Here is a 21,530-nt window from a genome sequence, read left to right on the forward strand (position 1 = left end):
CAGGCCCTAAGCCAAAGGCAGATGCTCAACTGCTGAGCCACCCAGGAGTCCCAACCTCTAGTATTTTTTAATAGTAAAAAAAAATTTGTCACCTATATCTAATGCAATAACTCCCATTTAATTTACAGTATAAATCATAACATTATGCCACATCCTACAGAAGATTTTCTTGGTACATGTATTTGTGTACTAGTCTAGAAGTATTTTAGAATCTTGAAGAAAACTAAAATATGAAATAGATCACTGAAGGGACCTTGGGAAGGTGGAAGTCTGAAATTGGCTGACAGGTTACTAAATATTAGTATTAAATCTGAATTCAATACACTTCTAATGAGGAACTAGTTGACGGAAGGAACTTTCCCACTCAAAAGAACAAGATGTAGTTCCTGCTTTTCAAGAAGCACAAGTTTTAAGAAGCGCATAAAAAAACAGACATCCATGCGAGTAGCTATAATAGAGCAGATAATACGTGCTGTAACAAAATTAAGCAAAATGACAATATGGCACCAAGCCAGAAGACCACATGTACCTGGTCAGAGTTAAGGATTACAGACACTTTTATACTGTCTGGTCAAAGTAGAAATACTAACATAGTATCACAAACTGCTCTTAAGTGGCCTTACGAGGGGGAAAAAACATATATTGATAACAAGAAGGAACATAAAAATGTTTCTATTTGGCCTCTAAAAGGTCTTACTCACCAATCATATCCCAGGGCCTACCACTGAGCACAGGAGGAGCTATAACAACAAATTACTTGTAGAGAGCACTCCACTTTTAATAATGGTACACTACATTGTTTTGGGCAATCCTCCTACTGACAATACTTTAAAAAGCTGAAAACATACAAAAAATAATCTGTCTGAAACAGTGAAGAACTGTAGGGCTGAGATTCAGGTAGTAGGGAAACATGAAGATATAAGCCTTATATATAGTTCCTCTTTAATCCTCAAAGCAATTGCTTATTTCAAAAGCACAGACAAAATGGCTGAAATGATAAGCAGGGCTTTTGGCAGATTCAAAGTGCTGAGGGAAAAAACTAGAGCTCAGAGCCTGGTAACTGCTCTAGGCTTTCAGTTAGTACTGCTCTAGCTCAAGGGCTACACCTTGGAGTAACAGTGACCAGTGTTCATAGGCCTTAACTTATCTCAACCCATGATTAAATTAAAGAGATAAGCTCCTAGCCTAGCTTCTCTGGAGGATATAACCAGAGCCTTGATTTTTCATAAGCAATGTCTCACACTTAAAGAAACAAAACAGGGGATCCCTGGGTGGCGCAGCGGTTTGGCGCCTGCCTTTGGCCCAGGGTGCGATCCTGGAGACCCGGGATCGAATCCCACGTCGGGCTCCCAGTGCATGGAGCCTGCTTCTCCCTCTGCCTGTGTCTCTGCCTCTCTCTCTCTCTCTCTCTCTCTCTCTCTCTCTCTCTCTCTCTGTGACTATCATAAAGAAATAAAAATTAAAAAAAAAATAAAGAAACAAAACAGATACCAGAGAGGACTTGACTGAAAACCTGGAGAAAACACAGACTTTAGAAATAGATCCATGTGACATTCAGAGAATGGTGTTACTGGACATGAACTTTGACATAACTATTATTAATATGTTTAAGGAACAAAAAGATACTGAATAGTTTTAGCATATAACTAGTAACTGTAAAAAGAATCAAATAGAAATTCAACAACTGGAAAATACAATGAAGACTTTTAAAAGAAGGACTTAAAAAGTAGATGAGACATAGTTGAAGAAATAATTAATAATTGGGAAGATACATCAGGATAAAATATCCAGACTGAAGCATAAAGAGACATCAGGATGGAAAATGCAGAAAAGAGCATATGAAAAGCACAGAAATGTTGAAAATTTCTAACATACAGGTAAGTGCAGTTCCAGAAGCAAATGAGTTCAGCGAGACAGAAAGCAACAGAAAGGGATACAAGCAACATATAAGGAGAGAATCAATTTCCAAAATTGATTAAGGAATTATTATAAAGTGATTCTGACAATATGGACACCCACAGAATGAGACACTATAACCATTAAAGCAAGGGAGCCTATTTTTTAATACTGAACATAATTATAGAGTACACAAGACATGTTAGGTGAATAGGAATATACTAGTCTTCCCTATAACTCTAAAATAAATGTACATAAAACATTGGAAGGAAATATACAAAATGGTAATAGGGACTCCATCTCTGGGCAATAAAAATACTATATTTCTTTATTCTTTTATAAATTTTCTAATTTTCTATAATTACCACAAATTACTTATACAATCAGAAGAATGCTATTTATAGCAGTATATGATTGTGTATTATACTAAGATTATGTCCAGATATACTTGGAAAGAATGGAAACATGCACATAAACATACTATCAAGACGACAATCTTAGAGTGATGGGATTAAAAGTGATTTTTTTTCTCCATTTTTTTCAAGTTTTTCACATTAAGTTTAGGGCAAAACAATGTTTATGGATAATATCAAGAATTATAAAGAATCTGAGATTTTACCCTATTTGGAAGCTAACAAGCTTGCTTGCAATAGTTTCACAGAAGACACAAGACTCTTGGATCAGAGATAAAGATATTGTAGGATATCAAGAAGCATGAGCTTCATGTTCACATTAGCTCTCCTTATCCCCAAATCCCAAGGGGGTAATGTGAGGGGAGCCAGGAAGATATGGTTTTGTGTTCCAACTGAGGAACTCTGAGCCTAGGAAACACAAATTCCTTGCAAATGACTGCAAGCAAAGCTACCTGACCAATGCCCAGAGGATGACAGCAAACAAAATTGCCCTTTGCTCCAAAGAGATACTCTATCTTCCAAGGCTGTTAATTATAGAAATACCCCTGAAAAGTTAGTCCAGAGCAAAAGGGTCTCTTTTTCCCCATGAGTATTGAAAAGAAAAAAAAATAATGAATCTCACAATATATAATAGTGTTGCCTCAGCAATGAATTTAAGAATAAGCTAAAATTCTATACTAGTCCTAAACCTCCAGCTAAGAAAGGAAAAGTTCCCTTTCCACTGTAGATTTTGAAGGGTTTCTCTAGCAATAACTATTCCCAATTTAAAGACTCTAATCAATGCAAAACTCACGTTGGTAAAACAGTTAATAAGAACACACACACTACCAACAGGTATGTGTTTAGTCAAACACATATTAACAAAGTTGCAATCCTTCCCAATTAAAAACAAAAAACAAGAAATGTCTGAAACCATGAGTCATAGCCTTAAATTAAAAGAGAACAAATCCTATTTTAAGAATTGAGAACCTAGGGATAAGGACCATTTGTCAGCAGCTTTTGTCACCCCATTGGTCATCAATTGATTCACTGGTCTGTCTAGTTTTACCCTTTCTGCTCATTAAGGAGGCCATTTCCCTCAAGAAACAAGATCCCCTCTTCATTCAAATGCATGAAAGGACACCAAGAGTAACAAGCAGAGGGAGTCTTTTTCCCTCATTTTACTCAGCTCTCTAGGTCACTCAGACTAGTCCACTAGGGATTTAAAAAAAAAAAAAAAAGATTTCCCATTTTGGTATAAGAAATAGTAAAGTAACAGCCACTCCAATCTTGTATATACAGCTTCAAAGCAATGCAGTATATAGCTTCTTGTGTCTCACCATTGCATTAACTTAGGCAATATTCTTGGCTAAAGACCTCTAAGAAGCCAGCTCAAAGAGGATCAACTACCTAGATAATAAAGTCCACACATCTACACATTGTTTAACCCAAAAATAGTGTCAGGAAAATTCCTGTTACTCCTGTGATAGGACAGCTAAATATTGTTCACTAAGTACTAAAAAAAGTCCTTCCTTTATAGCAAAACAATTCTATAATCCAGTTTTTAAAAACTTAAGCAATCATTTCTTTAAGGTCTGTGTTTATGCCAAAAAGATTTAACCAGCAGCTGAAATTTTCTATTCCACGTTGCAACAGCTCCTGGTGTTAAGAACAGACTGATAGGATTCCTCCTGTGCAGGACAGCTGAACAGACAAGCCTGTAAGATGATGATGAGACCCACCAACTTTCCAATACACTTAGGACCACAACCAGTAGACATAAAGTTTTCCAAGTTCAAATGTTCACAGGAAAAACCTAAGGGAAATAACTGGAAACAGTTGTGATTCAACATTTGACTCATTCAATATGTAAATACAAATACATTTTAACTTCCTTAAGTGGCTGGAGACAATAGCACGAAAATCTACCATTGCTGCAAACCCATTTTAGTTGGGTGATGGGAACTGAAATAAAAACCCTTATCCCTGGGGAATGAATAGGCATAGCTGCTGGGAAAGAGTTAAGGGCAATGAAGAAGCCACATTCCCAAGCACCACAGACAAAGTGCTGCCTAAGATTATGGCCTAACCTGAACCACAAAGAAAAGCCCCTGCCGCAGCTCCCCATCACCAGGCTACCAAGTGTAAAGTCACAAGTAACAGGAGAAGACTTCTGGGAGAGGAACAGAATGAGAATATGTTAGAAGATCCTCTCTGAGGGCCATGCAAAGGGAAGACGGAGAGTTGAAGGTGAAGATATTAAGGGGAAAAAACCTCGGGCCTGCCAGCCTTGATCTAAAATACAAAGCATTACTAGAGGAATGTGAAACCTGTTGTGTACCAAAAGATACCTTAAACCTTAACCAACTCCTAAGTAGATTAACTCAAATCCCCACAGTAAAAAGCCTCACAGAAGTAAAGACATGCCAAATCCCAAGCATAAAAACTGTTTACCTCAGTAGCTACTGTCCTACTCAAGATGTCTGGGTTTCAAAAACAAAGAATTGTGAGGCAAACAAAAAGTACACACCCAAGAGACAAAGTGCCCATCAGGGCCAGACTCCAATATGATTCAGATGCTGTCATATCTGACAGTGAATTTAAAATGACTGCAATTAATATGTTAAAGGCTCTAATGTAAAGTATGAACATGCAAAATCACATAGGTAATTTTTATTTTATTTGTATCTTTTTAAAGATTTTATTTATTTATTCATGAGAGACAAAGAGAGAGAAGCAGAGACACAGGCAGAGGAAGAAGCAGACTCCATGCAGGGAGTCCGACGTGGGACTCGATCCCAGGACCCTGGAATCACAACCTGAGCCAAAGGCAGATGCTCAACCACTGAGCCACCCAGGTGCCCCACATGGGTAATTTTTAGCAGAGAAGTGGAAATAATAAAAAAAAAAAGTACCAGGGAGAATATTAAAAATGAAAGACAGAACACTTTCAACTGGTTCATTAGTTGACTCAAAACTGCTGAGGGCAGCCTGGGTGGCTCAGTGGTTTGGCGCCACCTTCGGCCCAGGGTGTGGTCCTGGAGACCTTGGATGGAACCCCACAATGGGCTCCCTGCATGGAGCCTGCTTCTCCCTCTGCCTGTGTCTCTACCTCTCTCTACCTGTTTCTCATGAATAAATAAATAAAATCTTAAAAAAAAAAAAAACTGCTGAGGAAAGAATCAGTGAACTTAAAGATGAGTCAAGGAAAATTAACCAAAATGCAGAAATAAATAAAGAGCAAAACGACTGGGAAGAACATACAGAGCATCCAACACCTGTAGGAAAAATATCAAATGATTAAACACATGTGCAACTAGAGTCCTGGACAGAAAAATATCGAAATAAATAATGGCTGAGACTATTCCAAAACTAATAAAAATTGCTAAATCATATGACCAAGAAGCTCAGAAAACACACTGCAGGAAAAATAGTTCTCCTTCCCCCCAGACTCCAACACATCTAGGTATATTATATTCAAATTGCCAAAATTGCTGAAGACAAAGAGAAATACTGAAAGCAGTCAGTGAAAAAAGTCACAAAATACATACCAGAACAAAGGTAAAATTGCAAAAGACTTTGTGAGAGATGATTCAAGATAGACAATAATGGAGTAACATCTTCAAATGCTAGAAGAATAAAACTAGTTGACCCAGAGTTCTACACTCAGTAAAATTATCTTTCAAAAATGAAGGGGAAAAAAACTGCTGAGAAAAACAACTCAGGGAATTCATTCCCATCAGACCTAGTCTATAATAATTTTAAAGGGAAGTTACAGACAGAAAGAATACCAGATAGAAAATTGGATCCACACAAAGAAATGAAGAACATTGGAAATGTAATAAATGAAGATAAAATAATTGTTTTCTTCTTTTCAATTCCTCCAAAATATAACTGAATATCCAAAGCAAAAATAGTATCAATGCACTGTAATGGCATACGTGAATTGATTTTCAAATATTGAATAAACCTTGACTATGTGGGATAAATCTCATTCAGTCATGGTATATAATTCTTTTTCTACCTTTTTGGATTTGATTTGTTGATTATTTTGTTGTGGATTTTTTATCGATGTTCACGAGAGATATTGATTTGTACTTTTCCTTTATCATAATGTCTTCATCTGGTTTTCATATTGTGGTAATGCTGGCCTCATATAATGAGTTGGGAAGTATTCCCTCTGCTTCTGTCTTCTGAGATTGTAGAGAACTGATATACTTTCTCCCTAAATGGTTAGTGGGATTCACCAGTGAGTCCACCTGAGCCTGGATGTTTCTTTTTAGGAAGATTATCAATTATCAATTTCTTTACTATATATAGGCCTATTCAGATAATCTATTTCTTCTTGTGTGAGTTTTGGCAGGTTTTGTCTTTCAAGGAATTGGTTCATTTCATCTAAGTTTTCAAGTTCGTGAGTAGAGAGTTGGTCACAGTACTCCTTCATTATCCTTTTAACGTCCTTATGATCTGTAGAGATGTCCCTCTTTCATTTCCCATATTAACAATTTGTGTCCTCTCTCTTTTTTCCTTAGTTATCCAGCGAGAGGCTTATCAATTTTACTGATCTTTCCAAAGAAAAAGCTTTTGGTTTTGTTGATTTCCTCTATAGACTTCCTATTTTCAATTTCATTTATTTCTGCTCTAATTATTATTTCTTTTCTTCTGTTTACTTTGGATTTAACTTACTTACTCTTCCTAGTTTCTTAAGATGAAAACTCATATTATTGATTTTAGGTATTTTTTTCTAATACATGCATTCAATGCTATAAATTTCCCTCTAATCACTGCTTTCATTGGAACCCACAAATTTTAATAAGCTGTGTTTTCACTTTCATTTCGCACAAAATATGTTAAAATTTCTCTTGAGAGGTGCCTGGGTGGCTCAGTCAGTTAAGCATTTGCCTTCAGCTCAGACCATGATCCTGAGGTCCTGAAATTGAGCCCCATATCAGGCTCCCTGCTCCACAGGGAGTCTGCTTCTCCCTCTCCCTCTGCCTGCCACTCCCTCTACTTGTGCACTCTCTTGCACTCTCTCTGTCAAATAAATAAATAAAATCTTTTTAAGAATTTTCCCTTGAAATTTCTTCCTGGATCAATGTGTTATTTAGAAATGTATTGATTAATCTCTATGTATTTAGGGATTTTCCAATTATCTTTCTGTTACTGATTTCTAGTTTAATTTCATTGTGATAGGACAGCAGACATTCCATGATTTCTATTCTTTTATACTTGTTAAAGTGTGTTTTATGGCCCATCATATGATCTGCCCTGATGAATGTTCCATGTGAGCTTGAGAAAAATGTGTATCCTTCTGTTAGATGAAGTAGTCTACAGATGTCAATTATACCCAGTTGATTGTGATGCTGTTGAGTTCAACTACGTCTTTACTAATTTTCTGCCTGCTGCATCTGTGTGTTTCTGATAGAGAAGTGATGAAGTCTCCATCTATAGTAGTGAATTCGTCTATTTCTCCTTGAAATTTCTATCAGATTTTGCCTCATATTTTGATATTCTGTTGTTAGGTGCATACATATGAAAAATTGAATATCTTCTTGGAGAAATGACCCCTTTATCATTATATAATGCCCTTCTCTATGCCTGATAATTTGCCTTGCTGTGAAATCTGCTCTGTCTGAAATTAATATAGCTACTCCTGCTTTCTTTAGATTAGTGTTAGCATGGTATATTTTTCTCCATCCATTTACTTTTAATCTATATGTGTCTTTATACTTAAAATTTAGCTCTGATAATCCCAATCAGGTTCTCGTTATTAAGTCTCCTGAAGGCCGGAGTTTTTAAGAACAGAGTGCTCTGACTTATTCTGAAATCATTCCTTTTTCCATCCTCCTCCAGAAGTCTTAGGGTATTTTTCTCCACTATTTACTATAAGAACCTGGTTGAACTCCTGAAGGTAATTATAGGGGTTATGGTTAGTACCCCCTGGATTTTTTAACTATCAGAGTTCTATACACTAAGCCACCAGCATTTGGAAAATTACAGTTCAGGTTTTTCCACTTTAGCATGGTTCCCACAGTGGTTTCTGCTCATGAATCCCTGCTCCAGTAAGCCATGGCTCCCTGTATTTGTCTGTTTCTCCAGTCCTGAGGACTACAGTTTTCCCTTTGTTTTTCTTTCTCTTATAGATCCAAGAAGAGTGTCGATTTTTCAGTCTGTTCAGCTTTTTACTTGTTGTTAGGATGGAGTGGCAACTTCCAAGCTCCTTACATGTAAACTAGAAACTAGAAGTCCTAGCAAAATATAATCCAAAAAATCCAATTAAGACAAGAGAAGAAAAAAAAAAAACAGATGAAGGAAAAAGAAAACAACTAAGAAAAAGGTATATTTTGTCACCTGTATCAGCAATCACATTACATGTAAATGGTCTAAACACAACAATTAAAAGTCAGAGATTGTCAGATTGGATAAAAAAGCAAGACCCAACTCTAAGCTACCTAGAATCAATTTTAAACATATAGATTTAGATAGATTAAAAGTAAAAGAGTGAAAAAACATATCCCCAGTAAATACTAATGAAAGAAACCAGTATTTATTATATAATATCCAAAAAAGCAAATCTAAGAACAAGAAATACTATGAGGGATAAAGATGGCCATTTTATAATGACAAAGGGGTCAACTTTTAAGAAGATATAACAATCCTAAATGTTTATGTACCTAACAGAGCTACAGAGCTACTTAAAATACATTAAGTAAAAACTGAAAGGAAAAACAGACAAATGCATAAGTATTACTGGAGCCTCAATAGTTCTCTCTCAGAATAAGTAGACAGAAAATCAAAAAGGTTTTAGCGGATCTGAATAACATTATCAATCAACTTGATCTATTTAACTTTTATAGACCAATTCATCCAACAACAGTAGAATGCATACTATTTTTCTGATGCAGATGGAGTATAACGTTAACAAATGCTAACTTTAAAAGTAATTACACAAAATATGTCCTCTGACCATAACTGAAGTAAAGTAGAAATCAACAACAGAAGAGTATATGGGAAATCTCTCAATGTTTGGAAATTAAACAAGCACTTCTAAATAATCCATACATCAAAGTGAAATTCTCATGAGAATTAGAAAATATTTTTAATTTGATGAAAATGAAAACACAGTATTTGAAATTCATTATTCAGCTAGTTCATTTAGTTCAGCTAAAGCAGAACTGAGAGTGAAATTTATAGCATTAAATGTTTACATTAATAAAAAAGAAAAGTCTCAAAACTTTGATCCAAGCCTCTACATTAAGAAAATAGAATAAGAGAAAATTAGATCTGAAGAAAGTAGAAGGAAGGAAATCATAAAAATAGGGGGAGACTATGCAACTGATGAATCACTAAATTCTACTCCTGAGACAAATAATAGACTATAATGTTAACTAACTTGAATTTAAATTTAAAAAATAATTAGAGGGCAGTCCTGGTGGCTCAGAAGTTTAGTGCTGCCTTCAGCCCAGGGCATGATCCTGGAGACCCAGAATCGAGTCCCATGTCAGGCTCCCTGCATGGAGCCTACTTCTCCCTCTGCCTATGTCTCTGCCTCTCTCTTTCTCTCTCTGTCTCTCATGAATAAATAAATAAAATCTTTAAAAAATAAAAAATAAAAATTAGAAAAAAAGGAATTAAAAATACAAAAAAAAAGGAGAAATCAATAAAACTGAAAACAGAAAAACAATAGAGAAAAAACAATGAACAAAGCTGGGTATTTTTGGGGAAAGAAAAGAATTGATAAACTTTAAGGTTGACTGGCAATTAGAAAAGAGAATACACAAATTTCCAACATCAGGGATGAAAGAGGGTAACTCACTCTTGGTACTGTAGTCACCGAAAGAAAAATAAAAGAATATTATAAACGATTCTTAATGCTAAGAAATTCTAAAACTTAGATCAAATAGACCAATTAATTGAAAGACACAAACCACTAAAACAGAACAAAGAAAAGTCATGTGATCATCTTTACGATGTAAAAACAAAAAAATACAAAATTCAACATCTATTAATGATATTTTTAAAAAGCTCTCAGCAAATTACTAATATAAGGAAAGTCCTTTAATATAATAAAGGGAAACTATGAAATCCTTTTTTCTTTTTATTGGATTCGATTTGCCAACATATGGTATAGCACCCAGTGCTCATCCTGTCAAGTGTCCCCCTCAGTGCCCATCACCCAGTCACCCCATTCCCCTGCCCACCTCCCCTTCCACTACCCCTTGTTTGAGGAAACTATGAAATCCTAATACTAGCAACATACTTAATGATGAAAGGCCAAAAGCATTTCATTTAAGATTGAGAAGATAATAATGTTTTTTCTCACCACAACTTGCCACTATTCCATATAATATTGGAATGAATGGCTAGCCAGTGTAACAAGGCAGAAAACATAAAAGGCATATAGACAAAAGAAATGCAACTGTGTCTAAATAAGACATGAATGTTTACATGGAAGATCTAAGGAATCTATGAAAAGCTTCTAGAGCTAGTAAATGAGTCCAGCAAGATAGTAGGATATAGATCAATTAAGTAAACATCAAAAAGAAAAACAACTCTATTTTATATTGTAGCAATGAAGAATTGAAATTAAAAAAAATTAAATACTATTTAAAATGGCACATAAAGACAAATGGCTCAAAAAAAGAGTTACTTAGGTATAAATCTAACAAAATACATTAAGTTTTTATATGCTGAAAACTATAAAATGTTGATAAAATAAATCAAACATATAAATAAAATGGAGAGATATACCATGTTCATGAATTGACTCAACAGTATTAAGATGTTACTTTTTATTTTTATTTTTTTTAAGATTTTATTTATTCATGAAAGACACAAAAAGAGAGAGGCAGAGACATAGGCAGAGGGAGAAACAGTCTTCATGCAGGTAGCCCAATATGGGACTTGATCCCGGAACTCCAGAATCATGCCCTGAGCCGAAGGCAGACACTGAACCGCTGAGCCACCCAGACATCCCTAAGATGTTACTTTTTAATTTGGTCTACTGATGCAACAAAATCCCAGTAAAAATTCTGGAAGGTTGTTTTGGAGATATCAACAAACTGATTCTAAATATTATATGGAAAGGCAAGGGAACCAGAATAGCAAAAACAATTTTGTTTTGAAATAGAACAGAGTTAGATAATACATTATCCAATTTCAAAACTTACTATAAAACTACAGTAATTTAGAGAAAGTAGGATTTGCACATATTGTTATATTAATACATGGGTCGATACAATATAAAAGAGTCCAGAGATGATAGATCCACATAAACACAGACAGCTGATTTTCCATAAAGGTGTAAAGGCAAGTCAATGGAGAAAATACAGCATTCAACAAATGATGCTGGTATGATTGGGTTTTCCTCATGCAAAGAAATGGAGCTAGGTCTATACCTCACACCTTATATAAAATTAATTCAAAATGGGTCATAGGCAAAAATGTAAATTTTAAAACTATAGATGTTCTAGAATAATACATAGAAGAAAATCTGTATGCCCTTGGAGTAGGCAAAGAATTTTTAGAATAAGATAGCAATATCAGAAAAGTGAAGGGAAAAACTTTCACTCTGGACTGTTACAAAAAATGAAGAAACAAATTACAGAGTAGGAGAAGTTATTTGCAAATCATATTTCTGAGGAAGAACTTGTATCCAGAATATATAAAGACCTCCTAAATCTTTACAATAAGAAAACAACTTAATCTTTTTAAAAGTAGGCAAAAGATCTAAATAGATACTTCACCAAGGAAGATGTGGATGGCAAACAAGCTTGTGAGATGATCCTCAACATCATTAGTGATTAGGCATAGGCAAGGTAAAGCCACAATGGCATTCTGCTACGTTTTGATTAGAATGGAAAAAAGGGGCATCCGGGCAGCTCAGTCAGTTAAGCATCTGCCTTGGGCTCAGGTCATGATCCTGAAGTCCTGGGATCAATCCCCCCACATCGGGCTCCCTGCTCAACAAAGAGCCTGCTTCTTCTTTTCCCTCTGCCCCCACACCTCTCACTTATGCACACTTTCTCACATTCTCTCTCTCATTCTTGCTTGCTCTCTCTCTCTCAAATAAATAAATAAAATATTAATAAATAAATAAATGAAAAAAGACAATACCAAGTGCTGATAAGGAGGCAGAACAACTGGAACTCTCTATACTGCCAGTGGGAATGCAAAATTACAATCACTTGGGAAAGCAGTTTTGCAGTTTCTTATAAAGTTAAACCTATATGCATAATCTCTTTGCTTAACAGAAATAAAATTTATGTGCCTACAAAAACCTATATGTGAGGTTTACAGCATCTTTATTAAAAATCACCCAAAAATGGAAACAAACCAGCTATCTTTCAGCAGATGAGAGATAAATGAAACTGTACAACCTCACAACGGATTACTCATCAACAAAAAGCAAAAAGCCGCTCATCAACACAGCAACATGAATCAAACTTAAACCCATTCTGCTAAAGGAAAGAAGCTAAAAACCAAAAGACTAAAGATTATATGATTCTATTTACGTAACCCTGGAGGCGGAAAGAGGGATCCAAGTTAGGAGGCTAGAAAACAGATCAGTGGTGGCCTTGACTATAAAGTGACATCATGTCGGGGTAATGGAACTGTTCTATAAGGAACCATGGGGGTAGATACAAAACTTCAAATGTTGGTCAAAACTCACAGTATTATATACACCAACAAATGAATTTTTTGAGTGCAAATTTTTTTAAAAAATCATTCAGGAGGGATGCCTAGTTGGCTCAGTGGCTGAGCATCTGCCTTCAGCTCAGGGTGTGATCCTGGGATCCTGGGATTGAGTCCTGCATTTGGCTCCCTGCATGAAGACTGTTTCTCCCTCTGCCTATGTCTCTGTCTCTCTCTCTGTGTCTCATGAATAAATAAATAAAATCTTAAAAAAAATCATGCAAGATATGCGGAAGCCCAAAATGAACTTCAGGCTGTGGCAAGGGAACCTATTTTACAAATGAATTACACAATTGCCCTGAGATAAGTGGGTAAGAATGGAGCTGGCCTGAATGACTTTGGAAAACAGTGTTTTTCCTGACTACTTTAAAGTAAAAGACAAGAACTGTGCAAGAACACTGAGCTGGAGTTGGTAGGTCTGTTTTACACAGAGGTACGGGTTAGCAGTTTTGAAATGAATTTGTATGTATATAGGGTTAAAAAAATAAATACACTATAGATAAGGAGAGCCAGTGTTTCACTGTCAAAGAACAAATAACAAAAGGGAGAGGCTAGGATGCACCCAGTAGAGATAGATGGACGTCAGAGGTATGATCATATGAACCAGTGATTTTGGGTTTTGTTTGTTTTTTTAATACACATATATGGGTTGGTAGATACAGAAATAAAAACAGGTATGTGTGTATACATGGCTTAGTATGCATAATTTCCTCACTCTGTCTACTGAGAGGGAGGGCCCGGGTAGCAATGAACACCCGAGTAGGTTGACAGTGCTTTCTGAATCAGCAGGGTCTGCAGTAGCCTCGTCTCTCCTGATTCAGACCCATTTGCTCTCTGGCTTTGCTTCCTCCCTCTGCATTATAGATGAGCTGGGCTTCTGAGAGTGATAAAAACTATCCTCTAGGCAACTGGGTGGCTCAGTTGGTTAAGTGTCTGACTCTTGGTTTCGGCTCAGGTTATGATCTCAGGGTCATGAGATAAAGACCCATGTTCAGCGGGGTGTCAGCTTGAGATCCTTTCTCTTTCCCTCTACCCTTCCCCCCACTTACATATGCTCTCTCTCTAAAATAAATAAAATCTTTTTAAAAATCCTCTTTAAAAAATATTTTACTTCTCAAACCACACTTAAATAGTCAATTGAGTTCTTTACACTAATTTTTTTTCAAAATAATGTTGTAGGGCCATTGTTAGAAGATTTACATAGGACATGTTAATAAGGATATAAAATGCTCATAGTCCCACTCCCCAAGATACCATGGCCCCATAGTCTCTCACTCCCCAAGATACCATTGGTGTGTATGCTTTTTTTCAATGCATAATGTCATTTAAAACTAAACATTTTCTACAGTTTACAATATATATAATATGATTCCATTTTTGTTACTGTTCATGTTATATAGACCTGGGAAAATGATTAGAATATGGTACAATAACAACAACAAAAAAAACCCTCCATAATTTCCTCAGGGCAGTACCAGGTTATATTTAATTGTCACTTCTTTCTTATATCTTCCCCTATTCCCTAAAATGTGTTTTGATAATAAAGATTGGATATAAAACTAACATTCCCTAGGTCAAAACAACAATAGATAGGTAGATATAGCAAAACAAACTGTTACCAGGCCCAGAGAAACAATCTTTGAAGGAAATAAAAACAAAAGTGGTTGAGAAGATATAAGGGTTCTCAAAAGGAACTATAACTCTCAAAAAAGAATTAACTGTTCAGGCCACATTGTGACCAGAAGGTATACATAATCATAATATGAAGAAGAAAATTTGAGTCACAATTAAAAAATCAGAAATAAAAATTCTGATTTCTTGCCTAATTGGTTAATGTGAAAAATCAGAAGATCCAGCCAATACCAGGTGTCCTTCCTGAGCGGGAGTGCCACTTGTCCCTTTTGGAATGGACACCAGTTCACTGCTGCTCAACCTAACCAAGTCACCGTTCACATCACTAGCCAGGCCCCTATAGGATTTGAGTTTCCAATCCCTGCTCAAGTAAAGGGGACCAATGTGTATGGAATCAATCAGTTATTCGTATTAAAGAAAGCTCAAATCAACCTGTATACAGGGTTTAAAATATCCCTATGAAAATCAAAAATTGGGGCACCTAGGTGGCTCAGCAGTTGACCGTCTGCCTTTGGCTCAGGTCATGATCCCAGGGTCCTGGGATTGAGTCCTGCATCGGACTCCCCATAGGGAGCCTGCTTCTCCCTCTGCCTATGTCTCTGACTCTCTCTGTGTGTCTCTTGTGAATAAATAAATAAAACTTAAAAAAAAGAAAATAAAAAATTCTCATCACACATATGTAAGTATTGTTTTCACAAAAGGAAAATTTCTGTACCTCACTGCCTATTCACCTCCCAACTTTTCCCTGTCCGGTTTACCCACCACTGTCACTCTTACCTCATCTCCATCCTGTTTATAAAATATGTACACTTCCTGTTGATCTTACCTTCACCTCTCATCTTCTCTCCCATGATGTAATATGTTATTCACTCTCTTCTCCTCAAAATTCACCCACTGGGGGGAGGGGCAAGATGGCGGAAGAGCAGGGTCCCCAAATCACCTGTCCCCACCCAATTACCTAGATAACCTTCAAACCATCCTGAAAATTTACGAATTCGGCCTGAGATGTAAAGAGAGACCAGCTGGAATGCTACAGTGAGAAGAGTTCGCGCTTCTATCAAGGTAGGAAGACGGGGAAAAAGAGATAAAGGAACAAAAGGCCTCCGAGGGGGAGGGGCCCCGCGAGGAGCCGGGCTGAGGCCGGGGCGAGTGTCCCCAGGACAGGAGAGCCCCATCCCGGAGGAGCAGGAGCTGCACCAACCTTCCTGGGCGGAAAGGCCTCGCAGGGAGTTGGAGCAGGACCCAGGAGGGCGGGGATGCCCTCGGGCTCCCGGGGACACTAACAGACACCTGCGCCCCGGGAGAGTGCGCCGAGCTCCCTAAGGGCTGCAGCGCGCACGGCGGGCCGGAGCAGCTCGGAGGGGCTCGGGAGCGGCTCCACGGAGGGGGCTGCGGGGCGGGAGCGCGAATCCACCAGCGCAGGCCCCGGAGCACAGGGCGCCGGGACACAGCCCAGGATCCGGCCTCCCCCGGGACAGGCAGAGGCCGGGAGGGCCCAGGACAGCGAGGACGCTCCTGCCCCGAGCTGAGCAGATCAGCGGCCCCGCCCAGGAGCCTCCAGGCCCTGCAGACGGAGAACCGAGAGCCCCGAGCCCCGAGCCCCGTAGTTCCTGCGGGGGCTGAATCCAGGCTTCCAGAGCTGCCATAGCAACTGTGGCTGTTCCTCCTGGGGCCCCACGGGGTAAACAACCCCCGCTGAGCCTGGCAGCAGGCAGGGGCAGAGCAGCTCCCCCAAGTGCTAACACCTGAAAATCAGCACAGCAGGCCCCTCCCCCAGAAGACCAGCTAGACGGACCAGTGATACTCCCCCGTGTTCCAATACAACTTGTTTTTGGCCACTCTGCACGGAGCAAAATGACTAGAAGGAAAACCTCACCTCAAAAGAAAGAATCAGAAACAGCCCTCTCTCCCACAGAGTTACAAAATCTGGATTACACTTCAATGTCAGAAAGCCAATTCAGAAGCACTATTCTACAGCTACTGGTGGCTCTAGAAAAAAGCATTAAGGACTCACGAGACTTCATGACTGCAGAATTTAGATCCAATCAGGCAGAAATTAAAAATCAATTGAATGAGATGCAATCCAAACTAGAAGTCCTAACGACGAGGGTTAACGAGGTGGAAGAACGAGTGAGTGACATAGAAGACAAGTTAATGGCAAAGAGGGAAACTGAGGAAAAAAGAGACAGACAATTAAAAGACCATGAAGACAGATTAAGGGAAATAAATGACAATCTAAGGAAGAAAAACCTACGCTTAATTGGGGTTCCCGAGGGCGCCGAAAGGGACAGAGGGCCAGAATATGTATTTGAACAAATCCTAGCTGAAAACTTTCCCAATCTGGGAAGGGAAACAGGCATTCAGATCCAGGAAATAGAGAGATCCCCCCCTAAAATCAATAAAAACCGTTCAACACCTCGACATCTAATAGTGAAGCTTGCAAATTCCAAAGATAAAGAGAAGATCCTTAAAGCAGCAAGAGACAAGAAGTCCCTGACTTTCATGGGGAGGAATATTAGGGTAACAGCAGACCTCTCCACAGAGACGTGGCAGGCCAGAAAGGGCTGGCAGGATATATTCAGGGTCCTAAATGAGAAGAACATGCAACCAAGAATACTTTATCCAGCAAGGCTCTCATTCAAAATGGAAGGAGAGATAAAGAGCTTCCAAGACAGGCAGGAACTGAAAGAATATGTGACCTCCAAACCAGCTCTGCAAGAAATTTTAAGGGGGACTCTTAAAACTTCCCCTTTAAGAAGAAGTTCAGTGGAACAATCCACAAAAACAAGGACTAAATAGATATCATGATGACACTAAACTCATATCTGTCAATAGTAACTCTGAACGTGAATGGGCTTAATGACCCCATCAAAAGGCGCAGGGTTTCAGACTGGATAAAAAAGCAGGACCCATCTATTTGCTGCCTACAAGAGACTCATTTTAGACAGAAGGACACCTACAACCTGAAAATAAAAGGTTGGAGAACCATTTACCATTCAAATGGTTCTCAAAATATACCCTAAAAACTATAGAACACTTCTGAAAGAAATTGAGGAAGACACAAAGAGATGGAAAAATATTCCATGCTCATGGATTGGCAGAATTAATATTGTGAAAATGTCAATGTTACCCAGGGCAATTTACACGTATAATGCAATCCCTATCAAAATACCATGGACTTTCTTCAGAGACTTAGAACAAATTATTTTAAGATTTGTGTGGAATCAGAAAAGACCCCAAACAGCCAGGGGAATTTTAAAAAAGAAAACCATATCTGGGGGCATCACAATGCCAGATTTCAGGTTGTACTACAAAGCTGTGGTCGTCAAGACAGTGTGGTACTGGCACAAAAACAGACATATAGATCAATGGAACAGAACAGAGAACCCAGAAGTGGACCCTGAACTTTATGGTCAACTAATATACGATAAAGGAGGAAAGACGATCCACTGGAAGACAGACAGTCTCTTCAATAAATGGTGCTGGGAAAATTGGACATCCACATGCAGAAGAATGAAACTGGACCACTCTCTTGCACCATACACAAAGATAAACTCAAAATAGATGAAAGATCTAAATGTGAGACAAGATTCCATCAAAATCCCAGAGGAGAACTCAGGCAACACCCTTTTTGAACTTGGCCACAGTAACCAGAGAAGGACAAACAGTGTATGTTCTCATTCATTTGGGGAATATGAATAATAGTGAAAGGGAGTATAAGGGAAGGGAGAAGAAATGTGTGAGAAATATCAGAAAGGGAGACAGAACATAAAGACTTCTAACTCTGGGAAATGAACTAGGGGTGGTGGAGGGGGAGGAGGGCGGGGGGTGGGGGTGAATGGGTGACGGGCCCTGAGGGGTACACTTGACGGGATGAGCACTGGGTGTTATTCTGTATGTTGGTGAATTGAACACCAATAAAATTAATTTATAAAATTAAAAAAAAAATTCACCCACTGTAGATATACTTACCTCTCAGAATATCCTTCCTTCCTACCCCAAAATCCCCTTTCTCTTATTAGCCAGGTTCTCTATAATGTTTATGTTTACCCACCCCACACTCTCCATGGCCTTTCTACATCGTCTTCTGTAACAAGAACAGGAAAATCATTCTCATGGAGGTTGGACAGATGAGGGGCTCCATGAAAGAACAGATATGAGAGAAGAAACTCTGCAGCAGCAGAAGACAAGAAGATGAAAAGGGGATTGTGCCATTGCCAATGTATTGCCTCTCTGCCACAAACCCACACTTCTTTGCCCTGCTCTGCAATATTAGGAATGCTGTGGGGAGAAGGGGCTCTTCTGGCTCTTCCAGCACTGAGATGCGTGCACAACATCCAGGACTGCTCTCTACTTTAATTCACCAGAACCCTGGCATGAGGTTTCCTGCTCCCAGTGCCAGCTCAAGATTTCCTGCCTACCAGCCTCCGCCCACAGCTTCAGACCATCAATAGACCAGGGCATCACAGGGAATGAGAGTATGTCTCCACCCTCTGGGCCACAGCCACACCTCCAGCAAGTCTGCACCAAAGGCCTGGGCTGGGGACCCCGTCCAAGTTTGCTCCTTCCTTGGCAGTCTCCCTCAACCCAAGGGTATTCCTTAGTGTTCTCTTTGATCCTCTCTTACAAGGTAATCTCCCATCACTAGTTAATAATTCCTTCTCTAAAGTTGTCCCTGTTCAAATGCTGATGTGGTTTCTGTCTCCTTGCAGGGCTCTACCACACAGGGACTGTTCATTGGCATGTTCATTGGACTCCCAGGCCTAAAATAATCCCTGCCACACCAAAATAGTTCTCAAAACTCAATTTGCAAAATAGTTCTCAAAACTTGATTTGCAAGACTTCAGGCTATTCTCAATGGTCTCCCTGAATTTGTGAGAATAGCTGATGTGGAAATGAGTTCAGATGAAATGCAATCCAATTCCAGGATAACAATGCAAAATACAGCACTAGGCCCAGGGCACCAGCTTAACTAGAAATCTTACATTTACTTGTAGCTCAGGAAAAAATATGAAAACAGAAAATAAATCCTGATGTATATATGACTTAATAAATGTAGAACCTCAGTCAACTCAGCTCCCTAGTCTATAAAATGGGGATAACACCCCTACCCCACCCCCTGCAAGGGCCTGCAAGTGAGGCCACATTGCTGGGCTTGCTCTGTGTCAGGCACCACTGTAAGTGCTACACATGGATGAGCTCATTTACCACACATTTATTCAATTACTTCACATGACCACTGGATGGTCATGGGTACAGTTATTATCCTCCCTGTATAGCAGATGAAACTGAAGCACAAAGAGGTCACCCAAGCTGGTGGCTCAGGCCACCTAGGCGACAAGTGGCAAAAGTGAAAGCTGAGCTAAGCAGTCTCCCTCCAAAGCTAGACTCTCAACTTTCTAAATATGGATTCAATCAATCCTAAAGGTCTTTGCAAAAAATTACAAGAAAATATGGTTTATTCATGTACTAACTAGAGGAAGAAACCCTTAGCAGAAAACAGGTCAAGGATGAGAAAATACTGTATGTCATCTAATTTGCATACTTTTTCCTTAATGTTTCTAAAATTGGAAGATGTCTTACAATCAATAGCATTTTCAACATAATGTAATACAGCACATGCACAGATACTTCCAATATATTTCAAATATATTCCCAGAAATTTGAAAGCAAATGTGCTAGCAGAACGACAGTATACTGTTCTGGGCAGATAGCCGATCAAATGTACAAAGGTAAGCAGCATGAGTGGTATTTCCCTTTAAACAATAACCAAAAGGGCAGGCCCGCCCAAGGAGAACAGCACCAGCCCTGACTGATCTAGTTCAGGGGCCAGGGAGCTCTCTGAGGTCTCAAGCTCCAGACCAGCTATCCAGTAGAAATATAAGTCATGTCTGCAACTCTAAATTTGCTACCAGTTACATTTTTTAAAGTAAAAAGAATTAGGTGAACTTAGTTTTAATAACATTTTATTTTTCTCCACATACGAATATTGTCATTTCAACATGTAATCGATATTAAAAATCATTGAGATATATTACATTCTTTTCTTTTTTCCATAGTAAGTCTTTGAAATCCAGTAGGAATTTTACACTCAGTAACACGTTCCAACCCAAACCCAAGTGAGTTTCAGGCATTCAAGGGTCATGTGGGGCTCACAGCTGCCATACTGGACCGTGCAACCTTGGGCCTAGTTTGTGCAGTGGTCTCATGCTCAGAGCAATTCTATTGCCAAAGCTGTCACCAGTATCCACCTCACCAGCTGGTGCAACAAGAAGAAGGTGAGGGTCCATCCCCTTTCAATCCAATATTCACTGTAAAAAGACTTTTTAGTTTTTTTCTAGTTTATACTAACATATATACAAATGATTTGGATTTTTTAAAATAAAAGTTGCTCCTACTTTATATATTGTTCAACAATTCCCCTCCCTCAACATTTTATAAATGCCTTTAAAAGCCACACAGCACCATGAATGGAGGCACCTGACCTTCATCATTTGTCTATCTGTAGAAACTTAGATTGTTTCCTATTTTTCATCATCAACATTGCCCTGAGAAAGTCTTTGCATAACATTGTGTATATCTCTACAAGTAAAATTACTAGGGCACAGGAGTTAATTATGATGGCAGAGGGAGAGAGAATCCCAAACAGGCTCCACACCCAGTTCATGAGCCTGAGGCAGGGCTCAATCTCACAACCCTGAGATCATGACCTAAGCTGAAATCAAGAGTTGGACACATATCTGACCGAGCTACTTAGGTGCCCCAATAGTTTCTTTTTTAATAACTAATTGCCAAACAATCCTTCCCAAAAGGTGGTTCCAAGGACAATGGAGAAGAACAGCCACTTCACCACCCCCTATTCGTACTGGATGCTATCTTTTTCATCTTTGCCAATCTCAGAGGCAAAAATAATAA

At 38.6% G+C, this 21,530-nt stretch overlaps 1 protein-coding gene across 3 annotated transcripts in view; it reads right to left on the bottom strand.

Annotated features, from left to right (window-relative positions):
• Positions 1 to 21,530, bottom strand: part of CRYL1 (crystallin lambda 1) — a 178,904-nt gene that overhangs the window by 38,663 nt on the left and 118,711 nt on the right. The gene's annotated exons all lie outside the window — the stretch shown is intronic.

This window comes from Nyctereutes procyonoides, unplaced genomic scaffold (assembly GCF_905146905.1).
Source record: "Nyctereutes procyonoides isolate TBG_1078 unplaced genomic scaffold, NYPRO_anot_genome, whole genome shotgun sequence".
Classification (NCBI taxonomy): domain Eukaryota; kingdom Metazoa; phylum Chordata; class Mammalia; order Carnivora; family Canidae; genus Nyctereutes; species Nyctereutes procyonoides.